The sequence below is a fragment of the Sus scrofa genome, chromosome 2 (assembly GCF_054392235.1).
Source record: "Sus scrofa isolate SSC_HxYL_T2T_F1_AM1 chromosome 2, Sscrofa_HxYL_maternal_Yorkshire_Landrace_v2.0, whole genome shotgun sequence".
NCBI lineage: Eukaryota > Metazoa > Chordata > Mammalia > Artiodactyla > Suidae > Sus > Sus scrofa.
In genome coordinates this window covers 38,745,810-38,763,649 of record NC_139384.1, presented here as the reverse complement: position 1 = coordinate 38,763,649, position 17,840 = coordinate 38,745,810, and the positions used below count along the sequence as shown (strand labels likewise).

The window sequence follows — 17,840 nt, the reverse complement described above, 5'->3', positions numbered from 1 at the left end:
CTGTATCTATTGAAGAAATTAAATTTATTATTAAATAGCTCCTGAAAATCTGGATGTCCAGATAGTTACTGGAATATTTATCAAACACTATAAAAAAGGTCAAGGACCATCTTACATAATTTATTCCAGGAGATTCCTGATGATAAAGATGATTATACAAGTGTACTAATCAGTAACCTGATCAGAGAATATTGTAGATATAGAGACGGACATAGTAGAAAAATGGAACAGAATGTGAGGAATAGGCCAATTCATTAATTTTCGACAAATGAATATAAGCAACTCAATGTAGTAGAGACAGTCTTTTCAGTAGAATGTTCTGGAGAAATTGGGCATCCATAGGTTAAAAAAATACAGAGGAGAAGGAGGAAGAGGAAGGAGAAGAGGAGAAAAAACTTTGATCTAAATCTCACAACTCATATAAAATTAACCAAATTAACTCAAGATGGATCATGGTCTTAAGTGTAAAATACGAAATAATAAATCTTCTAGAAAAATGCTATAAGAGAAAAACTTACTTTTTTTTTTTTTTTTTTTTTTGCCCTGGTAAACAACAAAAACCTGCACAGTTTGACTACCTGAAGAATTGTTCAAGAACTTAAATACTTCAAGTACATATTCCTCCCTCAATTCATCTTCTCTTTCTACATTAAAAAATATTTCCTATTTATTTCACTTTTACTCCCATTGTATTGAATAAATCCAAGTAAAATTCGGATCATTTTAAAATTGAGGCAGAATTCTACTGAATGATTTTCCTAGAATTAAGCCATTTAGGATATGCTTCATAGACAGTTTCAAAATGTATATTCTTTGGCAGAGGGAAAAACAAATAACAGTCTACATAATTAAGTTGAAATCTTCAATAAAAATATTACCTCAATATACAATACTGATATTTTTGAAAATAGTATTTCTGGTGCCAAGAGTCTAATGCTGGCCATTCTATTCTTTAGACTGAAGTTTTAGAATGTTAAAATGGCAGTGTGATGATGTAAAATTAATGGCATCAGCATTTCTCCAAATTTCATGTTTGCATTTTGAATCAGCTTGCATTTGCCTATATTTTATATAAATCCTGAAATGGATTTAAATGTTTTTATCTTTGTGTCTTTTTGGTTTGGAGTTATTAATAACGATTGGGGAATAGCTGCTTTACTTTAAAAGATTGCTCCATCTAAGAATATTGTGTATAATTTAAGAAACTTGAGAAAACTATAAAAGCCCATCAAGCATCATTTATAGTCTCAGGTCACTAAGTTTGGTTAGCTTATTCTTCACTAGTTCATAAAAGTAAGCCGTGGATGATTTCAGCAATTTGTAATTCCTTTTTCTACTTCATTTTGGGAAGAAACTCAATGCCAGATTCCTGACTACAAATGCTAAATTCCCTTTTCTTTCAGTCATCCATCAAAGTATTTGCTTTCCAAATCATTTACAAAGTGTTTTACTCCCTCTTTCCTTCCTCCACTCTTTCCTTTCTTTCCTTCATTTTTATTTTTCTTTTTATGCTGCATTTTGTAAGGAAAAGAGGATATTGGTATTTGTTAATAGGCTCTGGATTTTGCATATGTTCTTTTGTTTTGAGTGAGAAATTCCTCACTCTGATACCTGATTCTGAATACACTGGACCTCTGCACTCTCCAATAAAAGTGGGTACTAAAGAGAAAGATTCTGATACAGCAAGTAAGAATTTAACAATTTCTTAAGAGGAAAAAAATCAGTGATTTCATTTATATTGATTCCATCTTTGCCATCATCTGTTCACTTGTTCATTCTTTGTTTTTAATAAATTTTATTGAAAAAATAGACAAAATATATTGTACACATTTCAAGTATGCCATTCAGTGAGTTTTGAAAAAAAAGTGTACACCCAAGAAATCACCATCACAATGTGCGAAACATTTCCATCTCTTGGAATGTTCTCTAACTCTCCTTTACTGCTCATCCTCCAGCCACTAAGTCAACCACTGATCTGTTTTCTATTCACTAGTGTCCCCTGTTCCAGAAATTCATTTAAAAAAAAAAAAAAAGTCAGGCAGTATGTACTCTTTTGATTTTATTTTCCTCAAGACACTATTTTTATTCAATAAAATGTTTTTAAGACGCAATCATGTCCTTGCAGGCCATGATACTTTATTGAAGTGTAATATTCTATTGTATGAACCTGCCTCAATTTTTGTATCCATTCATCTAACGATATAAAATGTAATTTGTTTCCAATATTACATTGTTACATACAAAGTGGTTATATATCTTTTCTTAAAAATATTTTTGTATACATACGGTTCCATTTCTTTTAGGTAAGAATCTCTGGGTTAGAGTCAGTGTATGTTTAACTCTCAAATAAATAAACTTTGTTCCCCAGTGGTTGTAAAATTTTGCACTCTCACAAATTAAAAATTCCAATCAGTCTCTATTACTGCTAATCTTTGGTACTGTTGGTCTTTTTAAATGTGGTTTTAATTTGCATTCCCCCATGTCTCATTATCTTCTTCTTCTTATTTTTATGGCCACAGTTGCGACATATGAAAGTTCCCCAGGTCAGGGACTGAATTCAAGCCAAGGCTGCAACCTACGCCACAGCTGCAGTGACACTGATCTTTCTACTACGCCAGACCAGGAATTGAACCCACTCCTCTGCAGACCTGAGCCACTTAAGTCAGATTCTTAACCCACTGTGCCACAGCATGGACTCTTCTTATTTATTTATCATCTTTTACAAGATACATATTAAAATTTTTATTTTTTTATTGGTGCATTAATCTTTTTAGGTTCGATGAGCTGTAAATTTTCTAAATTCTGAATACAAATAATTTGTAAAATATACATAAGGCAAGCATTTTTTATCAGTGATTGCCTTTTCCTTTTTTACAATTACATTGGAAGATCATTTTAATGAAATGTTTTAATTTTTCTTATATAATTATTAATTTTGTTTGCTATTTAATATTTGCCTACCTCAAAGTCACAAAAAATTCCTATGTATTTTCTTTTAGGATTTCATAATTTTAACTTTAATTTTATGTTTAGATAGATTTGGGATTATTTTCTGTGTATGCTGTGAGATAGAACTCAGAGTTCATTTCTTCTGTATGGCATCTATTATCCTAGAACTATTTGTTTAAAAAAACAACTTTCTTTTCACAATTTATTTTTTTAATGTTTTATTGTAGTTGATTTACAATGTTCTGTCAATTTCTACTGTACAGCAAAGTGACCCAGTTATACAAATATATACATTCTTTCCCTCCCCTTATCCTCTATCATGGACAGAACATTTTTAAATTTTTAAACCTTCAAAAAAAAAAAAAAAAAAGTTTGGCCTTGACCAGTTTCTGGGGAGTAATCTCTAAGCTCATGGAATGTCCTACCTCATAAAAGTGTCTTTGTTTACCTCAGAACCTTGGGCCATGCCTCGTAGTCTACTCTGACAATGCATTTTATAATGAGAGCCTTGGGCCATGTAGTATCATCTGGACCTCTGGAGATACTGGAGACTAATGTCAGCCTCAGAGATCATACATACTTCACTGCCCCCAAATAAAATTCCTGGTTCACTAGGGCCTGGTTGAGCTTCTATGTTTGACAATACTCCAGTCTGAAAGAAATAAGTGCTGTCTACATGACTCCATTGGAAGAGCACAATAGGAAGCTTGCACCTAGAACTCTCATTGACCCTGACTTATACACCCTTCCCCATTGCTGATTTTAATGTGTATAGTTTCACTGCAATAAACCATAACCTTAAGTATAGCAACATTATGGAATTATATGAAATCTAACAAATTATTCTGAAGGAGGTCTGGGGAATCTCTCAAACCGCAAGTACTTCTGGCCAAAATTAATTACCTATATATGTGGTCAATAAGACTTCCTTTTTTGTTATATATTTGTATACTTTTTAGCTCATTGTTGGAGGCATGGATGTGCTACATGACAAAGAATGGAAAGAAAAGACTGGCATCATAGAGTGGCTGTAGAAGGTCAGTCTATACAAAATCTTATGACTCTTTCATGACCCTTGAGTCAAAACAAATGAGAACAACATCAAAGAATGGCATCTTGAAAACTAGATTGCTGAAACATTGATGTTGCTGATGGAAAACCATCAGCTCTGAAGTTCTCAGGACTGGAGCCTTGGGGATTTGTGGGAGAGACCATAGATGGCTTGAAGCAAACAACAAATTACGGCCTGGGAGGGCTAAAACATTTACGATTATGTGCTTAGGAATGCCTGTCACAGCATATCTTGTTTCCAATCTAATTGAAGTAAAATACCGATGTATCCCCTGCACATACAAGGAAGTAGAAAATAGTAAATAAAAACCATGAGTTGGCTGAGAGGGTGTCTATTGCCTCTTGAAGGCTGTAGCCCCCGATCCCCACTCTATTTCTTTGTCTCTTTCTTATTTCTGTGGCACTGTTGACTTTGGGACCTGGGTTGATGAGAAGGCCTCATCAGCTCATGATATCAATTATTGTAGCTATATATTATATTTCAATATCATTAACTACAAGCCTTATATAGCTTTTTAGAAAATATTTTTTGGCTGTTTGAAGTACTTTATATTTCTGCATATATTATAGAATCAGTCTTTCATTTTCTGCTAAAAACACTGCTAATATTTTGAATGCGGTCATCTAAAATATTGGACCAATTTGGAGTGAAATGACCTCTTAAAAATACTGAACTTTCTGATTCATGGTCATGGATATCTGTTCATTTAATTAATCTTCTTTATTTTTTCATCACTATATTCTCACCTCTTGACTTTTTCTAAATATCTGTCTTTCCATAGCATCTGTTTCCCAGTGCAAAAGCTGTCACGGTCATGCATGCTTTAGCACTTCAGGAATATCATGCTTCCCTTGCGAGAACAATAGGGGAGCTCAGTCCTCAGGCTAAGGAAGGACCTGGACCACCAACCAGACAAGGTAGGCTCTGTCCAAATCCAAAATAATTTTGCAATGTCAACAGTTATGCTAATCTACCAAGAATCGTTAAATATTAAATTTAAATGTCCAATATTAAATATTGGAAAGACAAAGAGAAATGGAGACAGGGAAGGAAAAAATAAAAGAAGTGAAAGAATAAAGTATGTTTTCTCTGTTACATTTCTATAACCTTTTAGAGAACAGGAACCATATTTTATTATTCTGTGTTACATACAGTCCTTCCCTTCCTCCCCTCACACACACTATAGCACTTCATCATGATTAAATAAAACCTTACGTAAAATCTCTAATGTATTTGTGATTTGTATTTGTGTCCTCTATTTACCAGTTTTTTAGAATATTCAGTATTTAAAAGGTAAAATGCTATACACACAGCTTTGATTCATGTAACATTTTAAAGAGTTGCAGCAACTCAATTTCTAAACCATATAGACAGAAAACAGAAGAAGCAGCTTCAAACACAATTTATACTTTTTTAAACAGTACATGGTTTTCCAGCTTTTGCTTGAATGCCAAAAAAAGGAAGATTCAACTGCCAAAAAAACCTACCTGAAAAAGCTTATATTAACAACACTTACCAAAAATTTTAAGGATTCACTACATTTTCTATTAATTTTCTAAATGAAAATGATCAAAAATTTCAAACAAATTTTAAGTTGTTGATTTTCTAACCTTCATAATACATTTCATAATACATTTTTTTCCTTTACTCTGAAGCAAAAATCTTTTTAGTTTTGTTTTCTTCCTTTTTAATTTCAGTTTATTAATAGATAAAGGCAAATTTTGTTAACTATAAATTATCAGTCTCCTGACATACTTAGATCCTATTCATAAGATATGAAACCTCATTAATTTAAGGCTGGTTGAAAAAAAAAACAAAAATCCCTCAAAGTCTGCACAGTAAATGCCAAATCAATATCCAATTTATGATCTTTGTGTGCTCTTATACATATATGAAAAGATAAATGAATAAATATAAAAGGTTTAGCAAATAGACTATAGAAAGAAAACCATCTAGCAAAAGTTATTCTCATTTCTCATTTAACTCTTTGTTCTTTTGAATGACAATAATATGGAGAAAATATTATATAGTGTGGCTTTATGTGTGTTTGTTGTTTTTACCCATTTCTGGTGACCTAATTATACATGGTAAATATGAGGATCTCTTGTCACAGGTTGATGTTCAGTGGAGAACATCCTGATAGAAGGGATACTAAAAAAAACGTAGCCAAAATTACTTGGCCTGTTGAAGTCCAATCATTTCTTTCATCAACTGTCACATCTATGGAATAACTATGGTCACAGGTGTGGAGTCTATGCATAGGATCAATTGCCGGGATCCCTAACATGAAGGACCCTTTAGCTATTGTTGTTGCTATTACCAGAACCTAAGTCCCTAATAAAGTGTGATATCCCAAGAAAAATCAACTGACCTCTCAATAATAAACTGACTTCAGTTGACCCTTTCTATCCTAGAAGAGACTACAATTCAGTCTAATAGAGATAGACACACAATCCAAATACATGCTTGACTTTGATATCAACCAGAACTACTGAGGGCTTAGAGGATGTCTGATCCATCAGTATGAGATCCCATATAGCATCATATCAAACCACAGGACCCATATAAAAACAGCAAAGAGTATGCAGGAGTAGGCATATGACCAGAGGATTTACAACTTATATCATATATTCTACAACCTAGAGTCTGCCAATGTTAAAAAATTATCAAAACACCTGAAGCACTAGGTTGGAGTCAATATTTGGCTAGGGTGATTTGCTATCCTTAGGAATTCAGTAAAAAACTTAAATCAATAAATTTTAGGTAGTGCTGTACCTCCAATAAATAAAATACACAGTATAGGGACCAAGAGTGGAAGCAGGAGTGACCTAACTTACCTCCAAATCTCACTGACTTATTTGAGGAACTCGTCCTTTCTGTTTCTCTAACTCTGGTTTCTGTAGCTTTCAAGGTCCTATTTCCCAAAAGGGAAATACTTTTTTCAGGGGAAAAAAAAAACAAACAAGCAAACAAAAACAAAAAAACAAAACAAAACAAAAAAACAAGACATCCATTGAACCATAAGCTACAGCTGTAGCTTCAACATTTCAGGAATCTTATGCCAGTGAAGGAGTTGCTGGGTTGCAGGGATACTTACATGCTACAGGCTGGGGAGAAATGTATTAGCACCCAGTTGATCCATGTGGATACATTTTGTTATGCCCTAGCTAAATTTTTACGGTAAATAACAAGAGAAATAAGCAAGGCTTGAAAAAAGCCATGGTGATAAGTAGTTTGGGTCTCTAACAGATGACTCTGTTACACCTAAGCCACAAAACCACCAGAGGTGCTAGACTAGCTGAGTATACTGTAGAAGAAGATAACTTCATTATCATTTGTGTGTCCAATCCAGCTACATGAAAAGGACCGCAATCTCCCTAAACTTTACCTTCCAAGTTTCTCCCAGCACAGGAGTTTTTTTCACGACTTAATAAAAGAAGTATATTTCAATGACTCAAAGGGTTTTTAAGGGTAGATACTAATATGTACTTCCCATATTCCTTTTCAGGAAGGAACAACTTTAGTCCCAGCTGCCAGAAATGTAGCTGAGCAAATTTCAGCTGAGTACACTTTAAAAATCATCTCAACTGAAGAGTGCTGCTCTGTTTAAGTACATAGTCCTTGCTGGGAGGTACATGTTCAGTGATTGCTTGACATGGGAATATAAAGTTCTGTCCCCCTTGCTTTAATTCAGCAAAACTCTGAAGAGTTATTTCTATTCTCCGCACACAATTCTGCCCCCACTTTACTTCCACCAGTGTTGATCTCAAGAGCATTACTGAATAAAATTCCTGTTCACTAATCTCCATTTAACATTCTACTTCCTAAGAAACTCAACATAAAAATATGATCTCATAGACACTAAGATGCTAGTTTAAGATAAAGTATTGAAATTGAAAAATGTTATTCATTTGATTTCTTTTTATGAGTACAATAAAATATACCATGAATAAAAATAAAAATGTGCTTTTTGATTCATATGTTGCTATTTGAATTATAATTTAAAGGCTCAATTAAAACCAGACCTTAAATCAAAGAGACTTTGGAAACACTCTTTTGTAACTACATAGGCTATAAATCTTTGGTTCATACAAGGTCTATTTTAACACTAGATGAGTCCTTCATTCATTTAATCTGTTTAATGATATAACAAAGTTTTTAATAATAAAATGCATTAAATAATTTATAATATTTAGATTTATGGGAATTTTTATTGAAAATCTGATGGATATTAATAATAAAAGATAAATAATAAAGACATAATTTCAGAAAATGTGATACATAAATAACAACAATGGATAAGGCCTACCAACCTGGCTTTGTTACACTTGCTTTATTTTACTCTGAGGCTAATTAAAACTTAAATTGTTTTATCCTAGTTAGATAAAGCAAGATTCGTGTAAGCATTTACAAATTAGCTGTCATTTAGTGTGTTCTATAAAATAAAAGTTGTATAATGTATTCCATTATTAAAAACAGACAAAAATATTTGCAAACAAATTTTGAAAGAAGGTAATACTAAACCATGTCTTGAATAATCACAATTCATATTAATATATATGTCATTTAAAGAAGAAACTAGTAAAATACTCTTAATTACCACATGTGATTTTGCCAATGACATTAACTGAATCATTTGGGTCATCCATTTACACTTCTCTCAATAGTGAAATATATTTTAGGAAGTAATAGCTCAGAGATACCCTCTATTTATTCATATTCAACTAATTTTTGATGAGCTTCTACTATGTATAAGGAAGATGGCTACAAAGGGAAGAGAGAAATATAAATTTGGAGCTATTTGGAACTTGATTCAAGGGTGGAAACCAGAAGAGAAACAATCAAGTAAAATAATTACAATAGGTATTAAATTTTGTTAAGAAAATTAATAGCAAATGTATTAAAATATAAGCAACAAAACAGGGTAAAATAATGGCTATTAAATCATGATTTCAACCTTCATATATTTACTTTGTGTATTTGAATTTCTAACATAAAAATAACTTTTTGGAATTGTAGTAAATTTTAGCTAATTTAATTTAGACTGAGGGTGTTTTTTTTTTTAAAGTACTATTTGTGAATTTTTCACTTCTTCTAAGCACAAAAAAATAGTAGATCATCAGTTTTGTTACCTCAAAATATGACAAGAAGAAAAAAATTCCAGAAGAACTTACAACACTCATAATCACTTTTCTTTTGCTAAGAAAATTTGCAAAGTTTTCTTTGCTTCCCAAAGTTCCTTCTATAATGATGCTCTTTGGCTTCAGTTTTGGCCTGGGTAAAACATGAATTTTAATATTCAACCATTTGTCCTCTGTCCACAGTGTATATTTGGCATACCTACAGAATTTAGTGTTGGATAATTTCCACCTTCGTTTAGAAACTGGCATGCTTCCACTTTCTAAATAATGAGAATGCTGTAATTCATGTGTTCTTTTTTTATACAGGGTGTCAAAAATCCCAATCATATTAACAGCCCAATTCCAATAATAACGTTAACTCCTCTGAATAAAAATTTACATGAGCAGTTTTCACTGGTCTTGATGCCTCTCTAATTTCTTTTATTTTTTAAATTATGAGATATTTCAATCTTAATCTTAGCACATGAGTATATATAATATTACTTTAATTATGCTTTCTGTCAGCCAAGTGTATTTTATTTCAGACAAAAGAAAGCATGATTTTGCAGATCAATACTTACCAACAGTAATTTCCACAATGAGGAAGACTTTCCACAAGTATATCCACTACACAGTGCTGTTAAAATTATGGATTTTAATCCCAGAAATCAAGTTTGAATCCAAAGTGTGTTGGAGAGTATCTCAAACCAAGCAAATTAGCCCATGTAGGTCTGACTCTAGAAGTCAGCATCAATCTCCTATATTTTGGTCCACTAGAATTTTTTAGAAAGAAATCTTCAACTTTCACATTTAGGGAAACATAATGAGATAGCCACAACTAAGAACCTAGTTTATTTTAAAGTCACAAATATCAAAGAACAATGTAAGGGGTAATTTGAAAGCTTCATTTACAATGAATGTTAAATAAACCAAAATGATTTCTTTTTTTTTATCCAAAGCCATTCCTATAGATTATAGGGGAGGGACAATTTTCTCTTTACCCTTTAGGTTCTAGGCTGAGTTCCACTGGGTCAAAAGATTAACGAGAGAACAACGAACAGAAGTTTAATAACATTTATACCTCCTGTACACATAGGAGATATCCCAGCAAGCTGAGGAATTCCCTCAAGGAAATGGGCTAAGCCATCAACTTAAATACCACCTCAAGCTAAAGACAAAAGTAGATGTTGAGATAGAGGATGGAGGGAGAGGAAGGCCAGTCATGCAGGTTGTCAGGCAAAACACAACAGCCAAAGGTATGGTTGTTATGCAGATTGAAGTTCACATCTTCTACATTCATAAGAGTTTCTACTGTTTTAGTCTTCCTCCTCTTCCTGGTACAGAGAGGAAGACACACTTAAAAATGGAGATTTTCCTTATGCATGTAAATCTCTCTTACAAAAGTGTAACTGTTGTACAATAGTTGATATCAAGGCTAAAAAAGGGCTATATTTATTTGAGTATTCTTAAGAACTGTAATCCAGGACACAGATTTTGGTAAAACCAAAAGTGTGTTCCAGGGAAGAGAAAGAGCCAGTGTCTTATAAAGGCAAAAGCTGCAGCTTATTAAAGCTATCTTGCAAGAATCATGTTTGGCTGTCAAGAGTTATTTAGGGTAAGGGTCTTATAAGAACCTTGAGTTTTCAGAATACGGTACAGATGTTTTGGATACTTATGCTTAGCTAATAAGTAGAAAAAGTTCAGATTCTAACCAATCTGAAACAAGCATAAGTTCTACTTCCTCAATGGCCCACAGATCCATTTTGAGAACTCTCTTAGCAATATCAACTCCATTTTGATTTTCCTTTCACATTTCCCCCTTTCAACTGAGATTGTTCTTTGGAAAACACCCATCCATTTGGTTATTTGGCAATGGCATCTACTTTCTTGGTGCTGAGAAGGCTCATTACCAGAGATTCATGTACCACAAAGGAGGAAAAGAGGTGATTATATGAGAGGTATGTGTTTAGAGATTTTTATAGCCACATTTGAGCATCAAGTGGCCATCTAGGAAATGAGCCATTGTTGTCATTCAAAATAGCAGAAATTCATGGATCTTCATCAGGAGGAATCTTATAGGAGTGATTAATCATCTTCAGGCACTGAGCTATCATTATTCCTGTGCAGAGTGTCACAGTACAGCAGCAAAGATATAAAGCATTGACAACTTATGGAATACACAAGCAGTAATTAATAATACATGAATCAATAGTAATGCCATAAGCAAAGAATTTAGTCAATTTTCATCTGAGACAAATTAACCTTTTAGTATGTCACCAAAACTGGATTTGGGGTCACTCATAGCATTTATTTGCCTTTTCATATGACTTATCAAGTAGGTAACATTAGATGATTCATCTGGTACAAAAACACATCTAGCTTTTATTACAGCACAGGTACCACCTTGGAAGGCTATAATAATATCAAAAGCCATTGGATTGTTTAAGACTGGATTCCTTATTAAAGGTACCTCAGAATTTAAAAGATGTATAGCTTGTGGCTGTCATTTAGGGAATGTTGGGTACTTGTTGGGTAAATTTGGTTAAAGCTTATATATGTGTAATGACCTCTTCTAGTCCCAGTGAGGAAATGAAACATTCTGCCAAATTATCATACCAATGAAAGACTAACCTAGCTCATCTTGCTTTTTTAAGAAGAGGTAATTTTCAGGGGCCATGTTGAAGGTTGCACAAATTTGCCCTTGAGTCCAACGAAATCCTAAGGTACAATGTTTTATTCACCCCGGAGGGAGATAAGGCCAGAGGTTAGGTCCACAAAAGGATTAGTTTCATTTGAGGCTACCCAGTAAATACCATATCATCTATCCTAATGAATTCCAAACCAATTACTAGCTTTTGAAGTAACAATTTCAGTACAAGAATTACATGATGCCCATATGAGATGTCAGGTTTTTTTAGGCAAGTTCATCTTTATATGGTTAAGCTGTTGCCAATAAAAAGGGGCTTTGGTACTTACTCAAAGTCCAATATTAAGCATATATATCTGTTCCATAATGGGGAACCATGACCCCTAAAAGATGAAATGACAATCTTCACTTCTGGTCTGGTTCTTTCCCAAGATTGGGCCTTGGTAGCATTAACAGAAAGCAAATACTGAAATATGCTTCCTATTCTTATTGCCCTGTTCTATAGCTTTTCTTCAATTGAGTGCACAAATAAACAAGTGGGTCAACATAGTTTCAAATTCATCATAGGTGATTTTCGTCCAATGCAACAAAAATTTACAAGATGCGTATGTTTTAAACAGAAAATAAGCTGGAGTTCTAGACCATAGCTGCCCAGTGGCAATACTTTAAAAACCAAACACTGCATAACTGAGTACTCACTAAGATGAAGGATTCCTTCCCTAGATAAAGCTGACAATAGAGGATATCCAAATAAAAGCTCAGAACCTCAACCAAATGGGAGGTTCTGAACAAGGAGGACTTACCTCATAGTCCAAGGCCAATGAGGAGCCAGCAGAGTGAAGGGTGATTACTTGCGATGGAGGCAGAGGTAAATCACTCAAGATTCCGTTTCTGATATCACGCAATGTTGAAGAAAAGTATGATGGCTAGAAAAAACAGAGAGCTTTATTTAATGTCTTAGAAACTGCAATTCAGGAGACACAGATTTAGGTAAAACTGAAAGACTGTCCTGGAAAAAAGAAAGGGTCAGGGGCTTATAAAGGCCAAAGCCACAAGATTGGTAAAGTTGTAACAGTTATGATTGATTCTGAAGCAAAAATGGAAATATATCCTTAAGAGGCTGTTGCAAGTTGTTTAGGGTAAGGGTGCAATAACTATCTTGAATTTCTGGAACAATGTGAAGGATGTTCTGGATGCCTATATTAAGATAATAAGTGGCCGAATTTCAGTTTCCATCTGGGCTGAGATGTGTATAATCACACTTTCTCAGTGGCCTCCACACTTCATTTTAGAGAGCTCTTCTAGCAATTCCAAATCCATTTCAATTTTCCTTTCATGTAACTTCTACTAACTTTTTTTTGTTTGCTATTTCTTAAAAGTAATCAGCCTAAAATAATACTTATGTGAAAGAGACATATCTAAGGGTAAAAAATTCTACTTGCCTGCAAGACTAGATATGGAAATCATTTCCAAAAACGAAAATCTTTTTATCTGTCTTAATTTTATTTTATTTTATTTTTTTTTTTTTGTCTTTCGTCTTTTTGTTGTTGTTGTTGTTGCTATTTCTTGGGCCGCTCCCGCGGCATATGGAGGTTCCCAGGCTAGGGGTTGAATCAGAGCTGTAGCCACCGGCCTACGCCAGAGCCACAGCAACGCGGGATCCGAGCCGCGTCTGCAACCTACACCACAGCTCACGGCAACGCCGGATCGTTAACCCACTGAGCAAGGGCAGGGATCGAACCCGCAACCTCATGGTTCCTAGTCGGATTCGTTAAGCACTGCGCCACGACGGGAACTCCTGTCTTAATTTTATATATTAGGAAAGCTTTACTATATACATTTAAATTGATTTCAACTAAAGAAATAGCTACACAAAAGAAACAAATCCACTTTATACTTTTGATTTGGCTGACCTTCTTTATCCACACTTTATCTTAAGAATGTATTTTTTTCCGAAAAAGCAAAAAGGGGGTCCATTGATCATTCATCAGTTTATATATCCCCAATGTTGGATAAAACTAAAAAACAAACATACTTCACTATCATAGATTGAAAGTCATAAACTGAATGCCTTTAGAGGCAATATTCTCATATTTGAATATATTTTCTTAAAGTGGATGTTTCTGAAGAATAAAGGCAAATCTTTCCCACTAGCTTTATTTAAAACAGCTATGGCTGCTTCATGTAAATTTCAAAATATTCTACCAAACTGTGCTCTAGAAAATTTCATTTGCAAACTGTACAGGGTATTGTTTTTTGTGTCAAACAGAGCTCAATATTGGCTGAGAACATAAAGACTGGCCATTGATTGACAGCTAAAGAATCTGCAATCATTAATGTTGCAAAATTAATTAGCTCAATGACAAAACATGGGATAAATTATCTTCCTTCCTGAAAAATATAAAACATCCTGGCACAAAAACACATTTTGAACAAATCCACTTGGAACGGAAGCACAATTTGTATGACTCTTTGGCATAAGGATTATCTTAAGCTAGTTATTTTAAATTAATAGTTGATATAGAAGAAGCTCTGTAAAGATATAGAAGTTAGTTATCCTTTTGCAAGAGACCTTTACATTTATAAAAGAAATCTTTTTTTTTTTTTTTTTTGTCTTTCTGCCATTTCTTGGGCCCCTCCCGCAACATACATCACAGCTCACGGCAACCCACTGAGTGAGGCCAAGGATCGAACCTCATGGTTTCTAATCAGATTCATTAACCACTGTACCATGACAGGAACTCCAAGAAATCTCCATTTTTAAAGGTATCTTTCTCTCTACACCAGGAGGAGAGGTATGACTAAATCACTAGAAACTCTTCATCACTACAGAAGGCAAAGACTTAAAACTGTATAACAATGACACACTTGTTTATTGTGCTTTGCTCTATAACCTCCCACAACTAAATGCCTCCATCCCCACATTTTCTTTTTTCTTTAGCTGGAAATGGTACTTAAGGTGATGGCTTGGGTGTTTTTCTAAAATTACTCACTTTTTCTCGTCTCCAATATGTATACAGGTGTACATGTTATTAAAGTTCTGTTTGTTTTTCTCCTATTAATCTGTCTTTTATTACAAGGAACCTTAGCCGAAAAACTCGAAGGATACAGGAAAAATAATTTTTCCTCTTCTACAACATTTATACACATAGTAGGTAAAAAAAGAATTCTAAGCCTAAGTCAAAACTGACTCTAGGAGTTTCCGTTGTGGCTCAGCCAAAATGAATTTGACTAGTATCCATGAGGATGCAGGTTCAATTCCTGCCCTCGTTCAGTGGGTTAAGGATCCAGCATTGCTGTGATCTGTGGTGTAGGTTGTAGACACATCTGGGATCTGGTGTTGTTGTGACTGTGACATAGGCCTGCAGCTACAGCTCAGATTCAACCCCTAGCCTGGGAACCTCCATAAGCCTCTGGTGCAGCCCTAAAAAACAAACAAAAAACTGACTCTAAACATTATACCCCATTCTATACAAACTCACACACTTGTTTTTGTATTTTGCTTTTTAGGTCTGCACCTGTGGCAGAAGGAGCTGCCTATTTTTTCTATGCCACAGCCACAGCCATAGCAATACAGCATCTGAGCTGCATCTGTGACCTACACCACAGCTCACAACATCACAGGATCTTTAACCTACTGAGTGAGGCCAGCGATCAAACCCTCATCCTCATGGATATGGGTTCCTAACCCACTGAGCCACAAGGGGAATTCCAACATTTAGTTGTATTTTGATTATTCCCTGACAACTGTCTGTAATGACCAACTTTAAGAAAATTTTTGTATAAGATACTTCACAGGATTGCTAAGTATAAGTTAATTAAATACTTGTACATATCAGTATGTTTTAAAAACTAAATATTTACATTTGCAGGGGAAAAAAATTTGCCACCCCAAAATATGGGTCTTTTGAGCTGATGGTTATTTTAGCCTGATTGCTTTTAGAAACAAAAGGCTCAAGAAAATCTTTTACCTCCTTCTCTCAACTGCTTAAAAGAATTTAGATAAAGGGCCTATTCCAGGAAAATAGCTATATCTATAGATAATTAAGGTATAATAGGATCTATATGTGAAAGACTGGGGGAAATTCAGCAAGGTCTCTTTGATCCTGTCTTTCATTATCTCTGTATAGCCCAGCAAACATTTATTTACTAAACATTTGCTCTCTTTCATTTCCCCAAAAATATCCTTTCTTCTCTTTAAAGCCACAAACTCCTACTCCCCTTCTTTTCTCAAATAGTCAATAAACTTCCATTGCCTAACATGTCCTTGGGGCCCATATTCTTATGAAACTCCCATATGTACATGATAATTAAATTTGGTTTTCTCCTGCTAATCTGTCTCATGTCAATTTAATTCTTAGACCTGCCAGAAGAATCAGAAGGGTAGAGAAAACCTTTTTCCTCTTACCCACACTGAGTTCTTACCTGGGGCACCATTTTGTTATCATGTAACTATATTTTCTGTAATCATTAAAATAAATTGTTTTGAAAATACACTATACTTATTACAATTAGGTTAAATATCAAAATCAAATGGTTAATAAAACCTGATTTATTTCTTTGGACTCTGGATAGTGTAGGAGACTGAAAATTTAAAGGATTTTTCCCTTTTTTGCATGTATCCCTCTTATAATCACTTCCTCTTCCCTTCACAAAGTACATATTAGATCAGATATGCAAATACAAATTATTTCTGGTTGTGATTTTGTTCTTTCTTACTAAAGAGAGAAAAGTGGTATCTGCAAGACATAGTGTGCACATGTCCAAGATTCTTTAAAAGATTCAGCCCCTACTTAATCAGATAGATCACATATGCAGAATACTTAAGAGAACATTCAAAGTAATTCTATCTACTGAGTTCATAAGAGCCAGATCAGAACCCGAAGAAAATAAGCTGAGCAAAACCAAACACATTTGGCAACTTCTATAAGTTAAAGTCAGTGTACCCATTGGTGCACTCAGAATTGGCAACTGTACATATAAGTATCTATCAATGAGCACTGGCTTGCAGATGAAAATGTTCCAGTTAATAGAAGAGGAAATTGCAGGGAAATAACATCTGTCATTGAAGATTTAGCTCTTAATACAGAGTAAGCCTTGTTAAAACCTTCTACCTAAACATAACTTCGATGTCCCAGAAAGTCCCCTACATTAAGATCTAAGTAAAAACAGCCAGCCACACACATATCATTGAACACCTCATGTCTGTATATGTGTGGCTATGTATGTATATCACTCTCACAGGGAAAACATCATGACACATGCTGATCCTAAGAGAGTAACATGGTTAGAAGGATAGAGCTAAATTTATAAGTATAAAATGAATAGTTTAACAGTTTTTTTGTCAGAGAGCTCTAATGGGAAAAAAAGAAAGGATTTAAAGTTAGACAATCTACATTTAAGCTACAATATTATTTTGGTAATAACAATGTAAACTTGGACACATTCCAAAACCTCTCTAGTTGTCAGTTTTCTCATCTGTATAAAAGACATAGTGCTACTATGTCCAGAAATGTATACCATGTATCCCTGGGACAACACCTAAGTAAAGATCCCTAGGATGCTTGAGAGACACAAACACCATTATATAACAATGTGGACTTCTACCCCATCTCTATCTGAGAAGAGGATCCACTACAGAGATGAAAACTCAAATTTCTGCCAAGGTGAGTGGTGAGCTCAGTCATACTGTTGTTTGGATCCCTCTCCTTCTCCAATTCTCCACTATTATGAAAGTTACATGAAATCAGGAATCTTTGCTTTATTAACTGATGAGAACCAAGAATTTGCACACATGACAAATTATGACACACATGACAAATTATGGGATGGAAGTGACAGCAGATGATCAGGGAGATTCCTAGTTACCTTGTTGGGCAGATTTTAGAAGTAAAGACAGCACTGTAGGAGTTCTTGTCATAGCGCAGCAGAAACAAATCCAATAGGAACCATGAGGTGGCAGGCTCGATACCTGGCCTCGCTCAGTGCGTTAAGGATCCGGCAGTGCTGTGAGCTGTGGTGTAGGTCAAAGGCACAGCTCAGATCTGGCATT

At 34.4% G+C, this 17,840-nt stretch overlaps 1 long non-coding RNA gene across 6 annotated transcripts in view; it reads right to left on the bottom strand.

Annotated features, from left to right (window-relative positions):
• Positions 1-17,840, bottom strand: part of LOC106509395 (uncharacterized) — a 707,614-nt gene that overhangs the window by 655,206 nt on the left and 34,568 nt on the right. For 5 of the 6 annotated variants that reach the window (XR_014837148.1, XR_014837145.1, XR_014837146.1 and 2 more), the window contains exon 3: positions 12,592-12,714. This is a non-coding gene — a long non-coding RNA (uncharacterized LOC106509395). Of the gene's footprint in view, positions 1-10,079; positions 12,715-17,840 lie in introns of those variants that run through there. The other variant, XR_014837144.1, reaches the window with a different exon arrangement.